Here is a 14,015-nt window from a genome sequence, read left to right as displayed (position 1 = left end):
GCTACAGTAGTAGTAAAATGTGACACTGGTGCGCGCAGCTCCTCTGCTCCGTTTAGGCTGTTCAGTCGAAGCTTCTGAGCAGCGAGTTGTTTTTTGGTGCAGACAGACGCAGTGGCTGGCATTTAATGGGAAAAAAGTAGCGCACGACGAATGCTCTGCCAGCGGCTGACAAAATGTGAAACAGCCCACCGTGAGACTCAGTGGAAGAGGTCGAAACATGTCATCCTCACTGTCAGGTTTTCAGTCGACGTCTGTAGTGTTTTTGAGCATCAGAAGCCGAGCTTGACCACCGATTCGGATTCGGTTACAGTACTCGTGTTTGACAGCCGCCTTTGCTCCTCGTCAGACGAATGGATTTTTCTAAGCCTTGACTGTGTTGTAGTCTAACGCATGAGAACATTTGTGCCACAGGCTATATTACTCACATGCTGAGACTTAGAAGAGTAAAATCTCAACTGAAACTCACTGACCTTTTTCGAAAAAAGAAAAAATAAAAGGCACAAGCTTTAGTGAGATACCTTCTCCTCCAGTTTCACCTATTCCCACCCTCACATTTAGTCTATGTGGCTGAAGAGGAGCATCTTCACTCTTATGTTCAAGTTAGTGCATACCAGCCGCTTCACCTGTCAAGATGGGTTTTCCCAGAATGAGACAATCCACTCTGCATTCCTCATCAGCCTCATTTTCAGCTGCACCTGAAGGCGATTATATTGATTAGCTGCAGTTGCATTGGCTCGAGTTTATTTATTCTGCTGTGGTTCAGTTGATTACTTTGCTCATATCTGTGGTGGGAAAACGGTGTGGAGAGCGCTGTGGACTGTCGAGCACTGTCACAGCCATTGCTTGTGTTGGTGATTATGAAAGTTTTGGGCAAGGTTTTTTGGCAAGTGCTTTTCTGTGGTGTCACTGGACAGGATGTACCAGAAACATTGCACTTAAGTCACATACCAAAAGTCCCAAAATCAAACCGTTCCTTTAAGACCAATTTCTTGGTTGTGTCTTCAGGTATTCTTGTTTGTACAGTATACAAACCTTTGAAGCCATTTGTAGTGTAGCAGGACTCACTTTCTACCTGCAGTGATACATGTAGGGACATTGGGACCATGGAAGCACAGTGTAGCACATGGAGCAGCTTTAGTTTTCAGCTCCAGCTTCAGATTGTAGGTACAGTTATAAAAGCTGAGTAGTGCATTGAAACTTGCTTATAAGGAACCCAAGTAAACATAATGTGTTGGTGTGTATGTTGTGACAGCACAAAGCCTGGAGCGAGGGATCATTGTCAGGCCATAGTCTCCCTTCGGACATGATCCGCCTGGCTGCTGGTTCGGGGTTGAGGGTCAAAAGCTGCTCTTGTCAGCTTAGTGATAGTTCACAACCTAAGACCCACAGGGCTAACACATGATATGGAGATTATTAGCCATTGTGAGAGGCCAAACTGCCAATAGCAAGCAGGTGTTATCATGTTACGTTGTATTTTTGGGGCATGGATATATTTAATGGTGCTGCACTTTGCTTATTTTATCTTATAGTATCACGATAGGGTGCAATTCACTGGATATGTCAGAACTTATCATATCTAGTATTTTGTCATCATATGTTTCCATGACTGGATTTCACAGCAGTTATCAGACATTCTCAACAAGATGGTACAGTTTCAGTTTGTGAAATGCTTCACTTTCATTAACGTGGAAAAACGAGATGAAGTGCTGACAGGAGTCAAAAACACTGCCTCATCATGTCTCGTTACTCCATCCTGTTTTCAATTCTACATTCAATTAGCTGCTTTCCCTCTGTGCACCTGAGGACTGAGCTGATGACAGAATCGCCGGGCTTGTTTTGTAGTTATCCCCTTGTTAATTGTTGGCTAAACGGGGAGGATTCCTCTCCCATCTGTAATCCCACTATGTCACTGGCTCTCCACAGCTCTTTCATGTCGTCCTCCCTGTGAATCACCAGCACTGCCGATGGCGTCCCCTTAAGCTTTAGAGATTCTGCTCACATACGCTCAGGCACACAGTGGATCACACATACACGGAGGTCTCCTGGCAGTGCGATGGACAGCTTAATCAGTGTAAGCCCAAATTAGTGTCTGAGTGAAAAAGAACTGCATCCATCTCTGCCCTCCCTGAGGAAACCCATGTGGAAAGTTTTGGAATCGTTTTTTTGTTGGGAAATCCCAGCAGAATTGGGTGAGGTGTCATCCTCTGCTTCCTTTTTAATATCTCATAGTTTGGCATGAAAAAAAAAAAATTGTGTAATAGGCAGTTTTCTGGAGCCTCTCAAACAACAATGAACAAACTTTTAAAAATCCAGTGGATGCATTTCAACCTCTCACATCTGCTGTAGCCATTGCATATCCAGTCCAGTTGCCAGAATAAAAGGTTGGCATTGTTCTTGTCTGCAAACCATGGATATGTAAATCTATACATTTCATCATATGATATCAGTGTTTGTGCAGTGGGGATCAAAGTGAGATTGCTGGTACATGTATAGGAGTTTCTCATTAGGAGGAAGAGGGGATGGTGGTGCAGACGGCTAGGTGGATGACTGTTCAAGTCGTGTTTCTGGCAACAAAACCGGATATTTTGGGCCAAAACATGATCTTTTCCTAACCTTAACCAAGTGTTTTTTATGCCTAAACCTAAGCAGACCTTAACAACAGTATTGGCATGACGTGAAACTGCAATGCAAAGTTTGACCGTAAGGAAAGATTCAACATAATCGCAATTTTCAGATACGTACAATGCCAACATTTGTTCTGGTAATTGGGTTGTATATACCTCAGAATAAAAAACAGTTAGGGCTGTGCACTGCAGTTTAAAACCAACCTCTAACTATGATCAGTAGCTTAATATTTCAATGTTGTTAAACTATTACATAGTTAAAGGGGCACTCCGCTGATGTGAGTTCAGTTTACTCATCACAGGAAATACCACATGGAAAACAGCTGTGTAATGTCCTCCATGGACTCCAAAGGGGGCTTTTGAAAAAACAAAACAAAACAAAACAAAACCCTGATGATGTCATCAGCATTTAAATACTCAACAGAATGTGGTGATCATTCATCCAGACACCAAATTGAACAAGACTCGGGGGCTGTCCCTCCTGAAAAGACTCCTCCGCTCTTGTCTTTTTCGTGGGAGCTGTCCAGTGCTGAAATCCTGACTTTGTTCAGCGATATGTTTGAATGCGTTTTCTTGGCATCTTCATGCAGATTTGTGATAAATTAAACACACTGCAGGGCATGTGTATATGAGAGTGTGTATTGATTTATACTGTCTCACTGGGTGTCTCACAGCATCCTAAGTACAATGAAGATGATATCCAGAAGATGTTTCATGTTTTGAAATACTGAATCGTATTCGGTTTAATATTATGTTCAGTATATATTTGGACTCTTGCTGGAACAGACTTTAGACTTACACCTAGAATCAGTTCTTGTATTTATATTAGACAGTGCTGAAATGTTTCCCTGTTAGAGTAGTGTATATAAAAATGAAAGGAGTAGCTGGTCGGGTCACGAGGCAAGATGCATGTTAATTCCGTTATTTTTTATGATGTTACTTTTAGTGTGTGGGTTGTGTTGTTGGTGGTTTGACAGGGTATAAAAAAAAAACATAATGTATTCAAGTTCAGCTCCAAAATGAAATACAATTCAGACCACTAAAGTATAAATCTTCCATATGTGTACGGGTCAAATGAGACCACAATGAGAAAGATAAATATGCTGGTAAATATCTTAATTGTCCTATCACTGAAAATGTGCATTCATCTCGGCTATCGAGGAATTCTACAGTGGCCAGAGAAGTGCCCCCCCCCCCAATTGTACTAAATGTTTTAACACCACAAATCTGATGCTTGGATTAGACTTTAATCCAGAACAAGAGTGGGCTCACCAGCGAGCAACACGACGAAATCGCCTCATGGTTGACATCTGCCTGTGTTTCCATGCCTGGTAAATATTAATACAGACTGGGAAGGAGTCGACAAAAGCCTCTCTTGGCTGGCTGGGCTGCTTGTAGTTGCCAAAAAAGGTTTGTACATGCGGTGAAGCGAGACATTGAGATGATACAATGCAACCAGCTGCCCTGTCAAGGAAAAAAAAAAAAACAGCTGAGGGGGTGAAAGAGGGAAAAGATGAAGGCTTGGATAAATTGGTTACAATCCATATAATTATGTATTGAGAGTTTAAAATGGCAAAAGATGGGACCAGCGTGTTCCCTCCACAGTGGAGGCACTGGAGTATTTTTGGAGTGAAGGAAATGACTGATAGACAACTGGGTCTTACTAGGCTATTTATTCAGTTTGCTGGCAGAATAAATAAGTCTGGGAATCTCCTTAAGAATCCAATTGTGTTCCATTGTTGCAAAAGCATGCGGAAAAAATATTGAGGCCTACTTTATAAGAAACCACATTTTATTCTACAGAGAACAGAAGATGAAAAGAGCACGCAGGCACAGACAGAGAACGCTCGTCTTTATTAACGTCCACATCGGACTGTGTTTGTTATTTACAGATGGCACATTAAACTTCCACTGCTCCTCTGGAACATATCAGTGTAACGCTACTCATTTTCTCATTAGCACTGATAACAGGGGACAAACCTTTAAAGCCAGCACTCCAAGAAAACCCCCAATTATGTGACAGAGGAGCCTATCAAAATGTGAGAAAAGCCAGCTTTCTTGGGAGCCTATCACAGCTGGGGGGTAAAGAGACAGAAAGCCAGAAACGATACAGAAACGTGTGCTTCAGATTTTCAAGGAGCAGAGGAAGAGAGAGGGATCTGAAAAAGGGATTGAATTGCTGTTTTGGTTCAAGCTGGGTTGCTGAATTAGTGAGTATTGCTGGAAAATGTTAGATTCAGCGTGTGGGATTTGTTTCAATCCAAATGTTTCACCTCTTAATAAACAGACTCATGCACCATTACACTTTGGAAACCAGCAAGTTTTAACAGAATCTTGGTGGTGAATTTATCTGTGTCGCTTGCGAGGCAGCTGGATTTGCGAGATCACGCAAAATCACGTGAGCCCAGAATCCATCTTGGTGGAACTCCTGGCAGCTATGGGCGTGGTTTAGGTGTGACCACGGCGACTGTTCATTTGAATACAACAATGGGGGCTCGTAAAGATGTTAGCATGTATGCTGCATTGAAAGAAGAGCAAAAACGGCTCTGAAGGCTTTTCTCGATGGAAAAGATGATTGTGCTCTTCTTTGAAATGACTTCGGCCTACGTCACAAGGTTCATTGATCTGATTGGTTGAAGTGAAGCGGTCACAATTTCCAAGCACTTTCCAGACTACTTATCTGTGTATGTCAGGGTAAAACCCTAAGTGAATGAGTAGCTAACATGTTAGCTCATTGCAGTCCCAGTTTCCACAGGCGTTAACACCCATTGACACTGCAGAAAGCTCTTAAGTTCAGTGCAAGGTGAATGAATGGAGATAAAGAGCCTATGATGATGCTTGATTTAACCGCCTTAGGCCTACCTCCTGAGCAAAACAATATTTTGTAGTAGAAGCCTGAAGGCCCTGATGTTACATCCTTGCTGCCTCTAAACACTGGTCAGCAGACAGAGACAGGCACTCATGAAGGAATATTAAGCACACGGGCAGATGGGTTACCAGACCGGAGATTTGTATGCAGATCACATACATATGTGTACGCGCACACACACAAAGCGCGCCTCAGGGGAGTTGAGAGTAGCTCTTTTTTTATATACCTCCTTATATGCAGTCTCACATCGCAGCCTCTCTCTTGCTCACGGACACACACACACACACACACACACACACGCACACACACACACACCATGGCAGAATTACACATTTCCATGTCCTGTTTCTTCAGGCACTTAGATCAGAGAGAGGTGGTGCAGACAGTGGACAATGAACTCCTCCCACCCTCCCCTGGCGCTCTCCTATTCACGAAAAGTCATCTCCTTTGCACTTTCCGTCAGAGCGCAGAGATTAAACTATTACAAACACATCAGTGAGCCACACCAGTGCACGAGGTAAGATGTTTGTTAATTATCATAAACATGGATGCCGGAGTTTAGTTTGATTCAATCGCACAAACACAAGAGGGCTAAATGTGTATTAATCCGCAGAAAATAGTCCAGCGTAAATGCAGTATTGACTCCGGTTTGGAATGCCTCTTAAATCTACTGTGCCCACCTGGTTTAGGAAATTACAGAGCCTTTTGTAAAAAATGTCTATTTTTTAAGGTTTTAGGGCAGGACAGGCAGGGCAGAGAGGTCAGAACTTATTGAACGATGGACTATCAATCTGTTGGTTCCTTTACTTTCATCCAAAGGCAGCCTTATTCTCTAAATCTGACACATACTCTCCAGTATCTTTCCAATCTGTCCCCGTGCATGTTAACATGTTTACACTCTTCTTTTCTGTTCGCTACAGTTGTAGCTAGCATGCTTGTGGAACTTGGCTCATGACGGTGAAGGATTTATTGACTTTGAAGTCTGTTGTTTGTACAATGTGGTGTGTGCCTAGTTCTGTTTGGCAATTATATCGGCTGCACCAGTTCAATTCCCAGTCCTCCCTACAGCTGTCTATTATTTCCATTCTCCTCTGAACAACAATCCAAACCTGCACCGTTGCAACTTTCCCTTTGAGTTCGTCCAGAAACGCTCGCAACAAGCACATCGCGCATGTTGTGTGATGTATATTTTTTCACATTAGTCTGCTGCATATTCTGTTCAGAGAAAATCATTACCTGGGCCCAGAGGATATCCACTGTGAGTTGAAATGCTCACACACAAAGGCTATTTTTCATCTGGAGTCCCCAGCCTAATAGTTGTATTCCTAATATATATTTATGCTTCCCTTTTTCCCTGAAATAGGTGAGGCATCCACTCCCAGATGTACTATTTGAGATCATCATGTGTTTTCCCTGTGCACTCTCTCTATCCATTAGTGCTCCTCATATGCTGAAGCCACCACATTACCATCTGTCCTCCCTGCGAAGTTAACATATGTTTTTATTTTTATCCCTCCCTATCACTTACTCCTATTAATGTTCTTAGGCTCCTCATAGAGCCTTTTATCCCCCTCCATCCATCCTGGAAGGAGACACCACACTGTGTGTTCCTCTGTGCTGTCTTATCCTCTCCTTATTTGCTATCGCTAGAAAGATCGGGCTTTCTGCACTGTGAGCTCAAATGCTGTGTCCCTTACCGCTAGTTAAAGTCATCATGCTACCTCCCTCCCCTCCATCTTTCTCTTTATGTCTATGCTTCTCTCCCTGTGTTGCCTTCGCATAAAGCTGCACTTGACCTCCATTTCTGTCAAGGAAACTGGAGCATCTGGCTCCTGCCCCGTTACAACTCAACACCTCCTCCCTCCCATATCCTTCCATACCACCCATCTTTTACTCCCTACAGAGCCCATTTTCAGATCTCCCACATTTCGCCGTCCCTTCACTTCTGCTCCCTCTTTCTGACAAAACGTCTCATTTCTGCAGGTAAGTGTTACACCTTTGCTCATGAGTCAACCGGTGGTTTAATGGCCCTCCTCTCACACTACATGCCATTTCCTTGGATTCGTGGCTCCTCACAGGCACTTATTTAAGCTAAGTTGCAAAGGCTGTACACAATAGAGTGCATCAATACAAAAATGCTGCAAGAAGGGAGAGGCTATAACCAAGATTTGAGGGGTCTTTAAAGGTGCATTGAATAATATTTTGAAATTGCCACTGAATCAAATCACTCCTTTATTGTGAAAGAGTTGCTATTGTTGCAGTTTCCACTGAGAATTGACACCCCGCAAAGCAACGCTGTGCTGCTTTCAGCCACTTTTCAGCTCAAGTGAAAACAATGTTCACATTCAACTGTGGGAAGCTGCAGTGAGCCCAGGAGATTGTATAAGATGGTCGTACACAACCCGTCCAGGTGGAAAAAAAACAAGTGGCAGGTGAAGAAAGCCAAACAGACCCAGGGGTTGGAGGCTCAAACCAAGGATGAAAACAGAATAAATACTGGACATATGTTGAATAATGATGGTGATATTAAACTTTATTTTCATGGCATTTCCTTTGAAAAGATACAAAGTGCTTTACGGGGAAAAGAAAACAAGTAGTAAAATGAAAGGCGTATGCAAATGAAGCTGCACGACGGGACATAATGCCTGAGTGGGGCAGCGGATAACAGGGTATAAAGTACTTGTTTGCAAGCACAGAGATTTGGATAAATCCTGGCCAGCAGTGTTTGCTGTTCAGCGATGTGAGGGATCTCAGTGTTATCTCTTGCTGTGGTGTTGGGGCAGAGGGCTGTGGTGTCTTGGGAAGAACCTTGCCCCTTGTGGTCAGGGGAAAAGAAGCGACTGGCTCCTCCAGGTGTGTTGGATGAGTCACGTGATTGTCTGCACCTTTCTCACACCAGCAGTTTTGGAAGAGAAAACCCTCGCGCTGTGGTGTTCTCGATACAGTTTGTTGGTTTATTTGTCTGGATCGACTTTCATGAAACTCGGCGTAAAGGTGGGGCCTTTGCCAAGAAAGAACTCATAAAATTTTAGAGCGGATACACAAATAATTGGCAGAATGAATGGCATACGGCTTAAAATCCAGTAGATGGTAGTTGAGCTCAATAGTGACAAAACATACCCAATTGTAGAATAATAATAAATGAATAATAAATACACACATAGCATGAAACTGATTATACTCTTACATCCAAGTGTGAACTGTCTGCAATAAACTCCACCAGAGATGTTAAGGATAAATGTTTGAACTTTACGCTTCTCAAAAACAAGCAACAATACCGAGCGTGAAGTTTGCACCTGCAGCCTTGCACACTGTATAAGAGAGCACTATTGGACTTGGTGGAGGTTACCTTAGGTTTAACTAATGATGTATATTCAGGAGCACCCATGAATAATTTGGAGTTTGTTATGACGTAGGAGCACTACTGTATGCCCGCACTGCCACATTTCATTGTAGTTCAAGACGATCAATCATGATGCAGCAATACATGATAAAGCATAATATACCCAACAGCCAACACACGATAACATCTCACTTTACCCCCCACCTATCCAGCATTTATAAGAAGTATAATACAGCTGTCTAATGTATCCATAACAGGTGCATAAACAAGGAATTTTTTACAACATAGTATTACATAGTTGCAATCAATGAAAGAGAATACATTTAAAGTGTTACCCAAAAGGTAATTTAAAAAATGATATACAAAATCCTGATCTGATGTCAAGACACACACACACACGCACGCGCACACTCACACACACGCACCCACACATTTCCCAGCCCTTTTTGATGCTGTCTGTGTTTTATTCATATCTGAGCTGTGTCTTGGAAGCTGCATCAGCACCGCTCAGAGAAGACCACCATTGTTTGAGTCTAATCATGGTCGGCGCTCCAGGCGTCAGTTTGATAAACAGACAATCCCTGCTTATAAATAATTGAAGAGCCCCGTTAGTTCTCTCGCTCTCACAGTGTCACACTTGCAGTGTTTCGCAGTCGTCTCTCTTCTTGGTCTCATATTTGCATGGTGATACCCTGCTTAGTGAGCTGTTACACTCACTGAGAAATGAGTTATATGAAGATGTGCTGCGCGCAAAGTCAAAAGAACACACTGCTTTCACAAAATCAGTGCTGTTGTGCAGAGTGTGCGCGCTGTCTCAGATCACTAAGCAGGGTGTCACCACGCTAATATGAGAATGAGAAGAAGTGACAAAATCTTGCAAACACTGTGACAGTGAGAGAGCAGAGTAACATACACTGCTGCAGCTTTTTTTTTTAGAAATTTGCTTACATGTTAACATAAACACACACCAAGCTGTTACAGCTGCCACTGAAGTTGAGTGTAACTTATGAATCCCATAGAAAAGAGCACCTTCTCTCAAAAGGAACAGTGTCAACACATTGTCAGATATGAACACACAACGCAATTTTGTGAAAGTATGTGTGTCACACTCATTGCATCATGTATGTATGACACACACTGGTGAGCCTCCTCCTCTGAAGAACAAGCCATCCTGCTGCGATAGAGAGGCTGGCGAGTACCTAATATGGTGATACCATCTGGAGTTTAGCTCCTGGTAGGGTCACCCTTGAGGTTGAGGCTGGTGTCAAGCTTACACATGGATTGCTACAATGGCTTTGAAGGTGGAGGAAAGCTTAAGTAGGGGGGAGCTCCAACTGGCAAGAAATGCGAACAAGCATATGTTGAACGATTGCTTTAAAGAGATTACTGTATGAAAACCAGCTTGGATTCTGATGCTTTGAGTTCATGTTGGTGTTCACATGTGACGTTTCCTCTAAGATCTGATCTGGCCCACATAATGTTTGGGGCCTCGTCATATTTAGGACAGCCCAGATTCAGGCCTCCTTCTCAGCAGTCCATAACTGTCCTTCGTGCGTCCTTCCTCTCTTCCTTATGTTTGTGGCCGGGGTGGCTTGTTCCTCTCTTCAGGTGTCCGTGGCGAGCCAGGAGAGCTAAATTGGGTTCTTGAGGGGGACCCAAGAGCATCACAGCAGAGAGGTCATGAGCTCAGGAGTCCAACAGTGATCTGTTAGATGTCACATATCACCTCCTCTTCAGGCCTGACAGGGAATGGGTTCATAATAAGTACGCTTCAGATGTTGAAACTCTGACCTATCTCTTTGCTTTATAGTTATTTTTCTTTCTCTTCTCTGACTCTTGTGCCTCTTCATGTCCCCCTGTCTGTCTCTGTTTCTATTTGTATTTGCTCTTTCCCTTCCTTTTATTTCCCACTTCTCCTCCCTCTTTGCCTTCACCGTTCTTTTTTCTTCTCTTATCTCTTGTTTTGTTTCCACTGCATCCTCACTCCCTGTCTGTTTGTCCTCAGAGTGAATTCATATCAACAGCAGCCTGCATGCTACAGGCCCTGCAGGGTTTTTAAATATACTATGGTCAGTGTGCTTGTGTGTTCAGACAAAAGCAAGAAGAGTGCACTGATGTCACCCGTATATCACTACCCCTTCTGTACTGTACATGCATCCACAAGAAAAATACGTTGTCACTTCTAACTTCAGCCACCTGCTTCTCACCCATGCTGTATATATGTAAATGCGTATGCGTGCGAATGTGTGTGCGTTAATGCTAAGGAGGTGCGAATGTTCTTTTGCCTTATGCTATGATGAGTGTTGAGAAGCACTTGACGCATCTCATATGGTACAGTGTAAAACATCTGATGTTTTGCCGTGAAGTTTGGCTCTGCAGAAAGGAAAGAGGGAGGTTGAAGAAAATGTCTGAAAATGCTTACAGAATTAAGTGTAAAACTAAAAAAAAAAAAAGTATAAAATCACTTTTTTAACTCCTGTAAGTATAGCGGGGCGAAGCCAGTGGAGAGACGGTAAAACTGGAGTAATGTGTGATCTACAGCTTGTTTTCTTTGAGTTGAGATAGAGACGATTTGCTAAGGCAGTTGAACAAGCTGTCATTTATGGATGACTTCGTCCAAATCTTGAACCATGAGTGAACCAGACATTTCAATGGATTTGACATTCTGCACAGGCAGACCAATCAGATTTAAGTAATTGTGCATAACAGAAATTAGAAAACATAGCTGCACATCATCAGCATAAAAAAAGCTAAGAGATATGAAAACATTCATTTACTGTGAATGTTTTCTCTCCTATGTGGCTGAAGAGAGGTGTTTAGACAGAGAACGGGACTGGGCCAACAATTGACCCCTGTGGCACACCATTTATTAAAGGGACAGATGACAAAATCGTTTCTAGAGACAGAGAATGTTAAGTTGGACAGGATTTAAACTCATGTGGTTCCAGATGTGTGACTGTGTAAAAGAGTGAAATTCAATATAGTTTGAATACACAACAAGAGAGTTCTAAATACTATATTTGTATACATATGTATACATGCATGCGCATCTCATTTATTGCAATTTTCTCAATATACAATGATATACTAAAAATACCCTTAACATAGCATGACAACCACATGGATTTCTAGTAAGGCAGAACCATATGAGCTGTCAATTTGTGTTTTTAAGATGCAGCTGAACATTGTTCCACTTTATACTTCTTCTGCAGTGGTTTCAGCATGAAATGGAGTCAGTGAGATATTTTCAGCCACCGTGTCTGAGTGGATTAGTCCAGTATTCCTTTAAGGGACATAACAGTTTAAAAACTGCCACTGCGACTCCCTTGCCTTCATATGGATTACAGGTTTGGAAGAAACAACACAAAGTAGACCATAAATATCTTTTTCAAAGCAGGAGTGGTTGATTTAATTTACTTTACACATATTATAAATCACGTAAAGAACACCAATTGAGCCAGTGCATCTAATCTTTAATTAAGTGAAGACTGTTTGCTACTCGCTGTAACTTTAGAAAGTTGCCATTTTCGACCTGAAAATTGACGGCAACCCCTCTCCCTCTGTGTTTGCCTCCCCTCACATTTTGCAGCAAATGGATTTATGCTCTGCGGAGTTTTATGTAGAACGTGCCAAGATTAACGGGATGTTTAATCATGGAGCCTTTTGAAATAAGCTTAACATTTATCTGAGTGCTAGGCGGAAAGAAAAAGCACAGGAATTCTTTTCGTTTGTACTGAGGAGAAAGACCCTTGGGAATATGAAATCAAGCAGCACTGTCAAATGTTTGAGTGTCTGTTTATTGATTTATTTGGGACTTTTTTGATAGTGTGTTTTCTGTGCAGGACTTTGAGTCGTTTCCCAAACCATTTAGGTCCAAGAGAGAGAAGGTTGTTCATTTTTATTTATATATTTTCTTGTCCTGTCTGGCATTTTTCCCTCACTGCCACAAGAGATTCCAGACTGGTCTTTGTCTTTTTTGGCATGGTCGAGCTCTCCTCTCTCTCACCTCCCCACTGGGCACAAATCTCTGCTCTTTGAAGACAAGTGAATGTAACAAAACATGGAGCAATATGCAGCACCGTCATGCACCGTCATGCACCACAGGCTGACAGCAGTCGTAAAATGTGCTCTGTGATGAGTTTATGCTCCTACAGTATGCACAGTTTGCACCTGGGGTATTTTCACTCCACATGACAAATTTGGGTAGCTTCTCATTAAGACATCTAGTGCCTATGAGAACAGATGTAGAGGGAGAATTGGCTGTTTTTATTTGAACCTCTCTCCACCTCAGCACAAATGCATTTGCACTAATTTGTCAGTATACCAGTCGAAGGTGACCTTAAACAGTCTCCTCAGAGTTTTGGGTTGAGTGTAAACAGGACAAATGCTATAGCATTTCTGAAATCCTCTTCAAGGACGCCTTGAATCTTAGCTTCCATTAGAGCTAGACCAATGAGTTGGCCGTACCAATGCACAGTGTATCGGAAAATACATTTTGTTCACCATCTTATAAGGGTATATGGGTTGCTTAAACTCCAACATCCCCTGAATACAAGATACAAGCCCTTCTTCTCTGTAGTCTGTATATAAATGTGCAGCGCTTTCTCAATTCTGTTCTTTGGAGTTAGCTTGAGCCCATAGAGAACAGTCTACATCTTGTTTGTATGTTTGCAGTTTGACCTAATAAAGCACACATCAAATAAATCACCTCAAATGAACATTCTGGGCATTTCGAGAGGCTCACTTACAAAGTCTAAAATCACACTTTAACCGAGTGTCATTTAAACCTTTTAAGACAACATGCAATTATATCATTAAAGTGCACATTACATAACTCCTTATAATGCCATGAATAATAATGAGCCTTGTGAGTGTGAAGATTTTTTCTTTTTTTTTTCCCCGTCATGACTCCACCACCTGATAGTTGCACATACCTGTTAGTTGCATATACCAGGCCAAATGCTGCTAAAGCTGTACAGTCATTTTCACACTTCAGTCGCTGGTGTGTGTCTGTGTGCACATGCTGGCTCGTGTGTTTGTGCGTTCCCCTCCTGGATTTGGACTGTTGATGATGATTTAATGTGTCAGGTTTCGTTTACACCTGTCCTTGCTGGAGACACTGTGAAATTAATTGAGCCAAAACATTAATTTGCTTAAGGTTTCTCAAAATGTCCAACCA

General features: G+C 42.3%; 1 protein-coding gene across 1 annotated transcript in view; it reads left to right on the top strand.

Annotated features, from left to right (window-relative positions):
• Positions 1 to 14,015, top strand: part of xkr6b (XK, Kell blood group complex subunit-related family, member 6b) — a 49,502-nt gene that overhangs the window by 1,732 nt on the left and 33,755 nt on the right. The gene's annotated exons all lie outside the window — the stretch shown is intronic.

Source organism: Chaetodon auriga, chromosome 18, assembly GCF_051107435.1.
Source record: "Chaetodon auriga isolate fChaAug3 chromosome 18, fChaAug3.hap1, whole genome shotgun sequence".
Classification (NCBI taxonomy): Eukaryota; Metazoa; Chordata; class Actinopteri; order Chaetodontiformes; family Chaetodontidae; genus Chaetodon; species Chaetodon auriga.
This window is presented reverse-complemented; position numbering and strand designations above follow the sequence as displayed.